We start from the raw sequence: 6,000 nt of genomic DNA, 5'->3' as shown, positions 1-6,000 counted from the left end.
AACAATACCACATGGTTTTAATTTCGTTTTCTTATCATGAGTATCTCCTCAAAATAACCTTCGTTGAGTTACTTTGTAGCTAATTGTGGTTCTAACGTTATCATTGAAGCACGAAAGGGTGGAACCGGAAGCACGCGATGACATTAATTTGTTCGTGGGTAAAAACTACTTTTATTGGTAATTGAACTAATATGTAAAAAAATATATTGCCAAAAAAACTGCTAGCTATTTGATTGCGTAAAATATTACTTGTTTTAAATTAAACTTCTTATAATTATTTTGTACCCATATCAATTGTAAGAGTTAAACACGTTTAAGACTTGCTGGCATAATAACAGCCCATTGCGTATGATTTATTTTTAGCAACTGCTTAGTCAATAACAACTCGCTATTAAAAACTCCAAGGTCGGATAAACATTTGAACAATACAATACACATCAAAGCAAATTTTTATGCCATTGCTACGGAATAGGCTACAAGATTCTGTAACAGAGCGAGTTGGATGTTCTAAGTCTTTTTTTATTTGTTTCCAGCAAGTCAGTCTTTTTCTTTAACAAACGTTAAATTAATGTAACAATGGGCCTGACTTGAAAGTAGAAATAGATTTAAAAAACCTATCTTTCACTGCAGGGAAGGACAAACATTTTTATCACGACTCAAATAACTTTTGTCAATAACTTAGCCTACTATTGAAGATATGCCTGTATCACTTATTGATTAGGCTCATATGATTGGTTCAATAATTCTCAATAGGTTCCGATTCCTCTTGCAAAGTTTTCATGTTCAGTTGCTGTTGCATAACTGATTTTATTGATATCGCAATGCATGCGGTAGGCCAGCCATCATTGGCTTATTGTACAGTACTGTCAGTTTAGACTATAGAGGCTATGTCAAAGTTTCTACCAAAGAACTTGTATAGTTTAATGATGAAATTTCCTGGGATATCAAATTAAACTTTTCAAGATTGCTAAGAAGCCGAGTTAGATCAATTACATAGTTTTCATTTCAATTACATTAGAATTACACTATCAAAAATTTAATCACATTACAATTACATTTTTCCGAAATTTACAACTTACAATAATTACTTTCAAATGTAATTGATTACACGTTTCAATTGCTAAAAATAAATGTTTCAATATTTATGTCTATGATTGATACTTGAAAGTTTGATTTTATGAAAGACAAGTAGAACTGCATTATTTGATAATAATTAGGTTGCAATGTAGAAGCCTTTTTTGAAGCCCAACTAGCGGCTTAACAGAAGTATTGATATAATGACTACAGGCCCGTAGCCAGGGGGGTTCTCGGGGTTCCCGGGAACCCCCCCTTGAGCAGAAAAGGTCCACATTTTGGAGAAGGTGTAGTGTACAACTTTTAATATCAATTTTAATACTGTCGTCCCCGCTTATTAAGCCCACATCGGGACCAGACCATTTTGGGCTTATTGAGCGGGGGGAGGGGTTTTCTACCACTCCTATACTTTTAGGAATTGACCAAATTGGGCTTAATAAGTGAGTGGACGTACTAACTGTGGTCGTCGTCGTGTAAGCCTCTGAGGACGAGAATCTATCCTTTTACCACCCCAGATTCACGATGTTCCAAGACTACACTGGAAGGCTACTAGAGAGCAGCCAGTCTTTGGTTTCATCATCCAAGACGCGCAGACCTTCCACTCCGTTCTGCAGTCATTGATGATGTGGTCTGTTCCTCAGCACCACATTCACAGGAGGAGGAAGAGGCCATTCACCATTGGTGCATGGTTGAGCGGAAATGCCCGACGCCCGTACGAAGACTGTTGAGGCGCACCCATGCCTGTCTTTGTAGTGTCAGGCCTATGGAGCATGCGTCGGCGTAGGAAATGAACGAATGGAGTCTGGTAATACTAATAGGCTATATATACTTGACTTCCGTTTTGAATTCAATAGCCTAGATGGTCTGCCCAAGTAGCCGCAGAGATGTTTTGTTCATCAGCTTCGTTGATCAAAAGTTGAGCGGCTGGCACGAATGGGTGTCTTGATTTCAGTCGACGGGAGTGCTCGTTTGGAGAGCAGAGCTCTTGTGCTGGAGAAGATGGTTAGGCTCCAGTGCCCGTCGACTGAGAGACAGAGTGGCTTCTTCATGACGAAGATCAGCGGGCTGGATGCCAGCGAGAATGGAGAGATTGTCCAATGGTGTGGGACGCAGGCATCCGGTTACTGTGCGCAAGGCGCTGTTTATGGCTGTGTCGATGTTGTGGCAGTGAGCACTGCAGCACCACAGGTGCACAGTACTCTGATGAAGAATAGACAAAGGGCTAAGGCTGCTATAGGCAAAGTGTCAGCTCTCGCCCCCCAGCTGGAGCCAGCCAGGCGCTTGAGTAGCCCAGCGCGGGATGTAAGTTTCTTGCGCATTGACCTCAAATGGTGGTGGTATGTGAGCGATCTGTTTAGTGTCACCCTAAGATATTTTAGTTCGGGGAAGAAGGACAGAGGTTTTCCATTGTTCGGAACATGTAGCTTACGATCAGTTTCCCGATGTTTTAGGGGGAAAGACGAAACTCAGTGCGTCAAAGAGTATATGATTGTATTTATTTTTGACATACAAGTTATATTTATAGTAGCCTAAGTTTAAACCCTTTTGCGACCCACTGTGGATGGTCTCGCGACCCAAATTTGGGTCGCAACCCACAATTTGCGGATCTCTGGTTTAGAACCTCGCATATCGTAGACAATTTAGGCTAAAAGCGAATAGCAGAAATTGTTATATTGCAAAATGTGCAGTAGCTTACATGACCTTAAAAGGGCATCCGTACCCTCTGCCCCCCGCTTCCGGCGCCCTTGTAGATATGTTATTGTCAATGTGAAAATTGTTTGTAGCCTATTTATTTATTTCGTTTTTGTAATGTTGGCAATTTGAAGTTTGTTTTGTTTGTTGGCCTATGTATTATTTACTGCCACTTCTTATGTTTTGATTGCTTGCTTGTAGACACGCAAAGAAGAAAATGTTATCAAAAGGTCCATATTTTTGGATTTGGGAACCCCCCCTTGAAAATGTCTGGCTACGGGCCTGGACTACAAGCAAAAGTAATTGTAATTGAGACCAAATTTTTTTTAGAATTACATTTACACAACAACAAAACGTCTTAATTACACTTATATGAAAATGTGTATTTAATTACTTTCAATTACCGTACGATTATAATTGAGTTAATGCTGCCGAGAAGTGAGGAAAGTTGGTTCAAGTTGGATCAATTGGCAGCATTTCTCTTATCAAAATGTCACATTTTACTCAACTTGTCAAAAGACGTAAAAGAACGCGTCAAGTGAAAATATGGGCTACTGCTGAGTTCACTCCAAAGGTCAGTAAGAGAGCAATTCTTTCACGATCAGAAGCATTGCAGGTTTCTGAAGGTCATTTGTAAAAGGTCTGATCAAGCTGTCAGAATAATCTTTTTAAATTTAAGCTTACTTTATGTCAAGCGTTTTTTTTGGCATTTACTTTGAAAATGCATGCAACAGTTCATTATACGCCGCAAAACATTGATTTCAGCTTTCCCTTCTGGTATGCAAATGGACGTCACTTCATTAAAAGCCTCTCATTTTTCAACACAGTGGTTGCTATGCAGGACCGTTGAGAGAATAATTTGGGCTCTGTATTAATGAAACCCTTGGGGTCCAAACCAAGACACTACTACATCTGAAAAATACTACAATCTGAAAAATACTACATCTGAAGAATACGTGGTGGTTTCTCGAAGTTCCTGTGCCCTTTGGAAAAGTTACGGGGCTAGGAACCCCTAAAATCATCTCGGGCCCGGGTCTGAAAGTACCCTCTGGACCCCTCTGTCAACGCTACTGTCTCTATGCTTAGACTGCACATTACAGCAAGCCTACTTCAGAGAATCTAAGCTTTTTAAATCAGAGTCCAAAGCAGCGTATCATTTGGTAACTTCGATGGCTAAATTGCTAACAAATTAATGAACTCTATTATAAAAAACAACTTTCATTATGCAACACACCACTGGCTACTTTCAGATCAGTATGATCAAAATCTTTAATATACTTTAATATGATCAAACGTCTGTCGTTTTAAAACCGCCCTTTTAAACTGCGAATGTTTTTACTCACTTTGTTTTTTGACCCTTTAAATTTGAAATTTGACTCAGTTTACAAAACACCTGTTGTGTTTTGATAATTTCACCTTTTATTATGCCTTGATTTAGTGAGTAACTATATACTTTGCTCCACCCATGAGCATTTGACAAACTTCAGACGGTTCTATTTCAAATCGTTCGATCACAAAGTCAGCATGATCAATAGTGAGTTTAAGTAGATGTGAATGAGGGAGTCACCTCAAACTCCCCTCTTGAAGTCCCTCTCCCCTAATAAGTCAATAATTTTCTTCTCACAGGCATTGATTCTCTCCAGCCTTAGTCTGTTCATTCTTTTTCACATGGATTGATACGTTTTGCAACCAGAGTCCAACATCAGTGACGTAGCAACACGGGCTATTCGTTAAGTAAACAAACCAATGTACAAAAATTTCGGTTGTGCATTTTGTTGCATACAACTTCCAAATCTTCAAATATGCCTGAAGGAAAAGATGATGAGGACAATAATTTACAGTACATTTTAGACCAAAAAGTACGACTACTAAACATAGTCGTAACAGAGGGAGAAGCAACGGGTAGTCGCATTTCTGCTATGAAAAAGAGTTGTAAAAAATTGGGTGAAAATGGGAAAACTTTTATCAATTTCTCAGAAATTTAGTGATTCAACAAAAACTAAGGGCTTTCGAAAAGAGTTTCGAAATGTGACGGCATTACTGCGGGACTCGACAGATTTTCAGTTAGGCTATGAAGCAACAGGATCGCGTTTTTGTAAGAAAGATTCAAGCAAACTGTCAGCAATAAAAAAGCAAAGAACTGCTCTAAAAGCAAATTTGTTTGTAGTCTTTCTTCGAAAACTTTGCAGACAGAGGTGAGAAATTGCACAGAATTGGTGACCAGTGCTAGCAATCAAACACTTTAGAAGAATACAATGTACAATATAATTCATATTGCAGCTGCACATAATGCAGAATGAATGATTGACATTAACTGTAGATACGAGTAGGCTAAGTTTGCACGAGTCAAGACATATTGATCAATTCGTTTTGAATGGACATTTTTTTATGTGAATTTAACATTGTAATTTTTTTAAATAAAGGTCAACAAGAAGTTGAAAGAAACGCTTGCTTCCGCTGAACAATTTGTTTTGCATACTGCAGTATATTTTGTGAAACGTTCTTTTGGTTACATCTTTAAAAGACTTAAATGAGTGATCGATTGCCTTCTGATTCCGGAATTACAAATTTTCATGCCAATCCGAAAACAAATTTCCAGAATATCAGCCAATTTTAAATGCAAGAAATTTTGTTTCCAAAACAGCTGAAGCGCATCTGTTGCCTACAACGAAACCTATAGTGTAGCCTACAATGTACATTAAAGTCAACTTTATATCATAGGTTGTTTTTTTTAATAAGGCCAAACTGGAGCGACTCGTCAGAAGGATAGTAAAATGGAGATTGCTGAATAACTTATTTTATTTTTTACTTGAAATAAATCAAAAACATAGTTTAAATGCTGTCCAATGTTAACTATTCGTGTTTGTTTCGAATTTTGGCAAACGATTTTGCTTGCTTTTTGATAGGTTAACTTTCACTTTCGCTTTCTTGCAAGCTCGACAAAGGATTGAACCCATAAATAGAAAAAATTCTGTTAATGTTTGGTTTGGTGAATCTTTGAATTGTGCTTTGACTTCGCCTTTGTCAGGTTTCAACGCGTGGATGTAAAATATCTTCGGTAAACAACAGATTGACATTTAAACCATGATTGACATCACACGTAATTCATCGCAGCCTACATTACGACTATAGGGCGGCCAATATATTGACCAAAAAAATTAAAATTCTGACTTTTAATTCACAAGTTTTGACATATTTTTGACCAATAGCTTCCTACGCTTGCAGCTCAAATAC

The sequence above is a fragment of the Aplidium turbinatum genome, chromosome 6, assembly GCF_918807975.1.
Source record: "Aplidium turbinatum chromosome 6, kaAplTurb1.1, whole genome shotgun sequence".
NCBI lineage: Eukaryota > Metazoa > Chordata > Ascidiacea > Aplousobranchia > Polyclinidae > Aplidium > Aplidium turbinatum.
Note: the sequence above shows the minus strand (reverse complement) of the source record.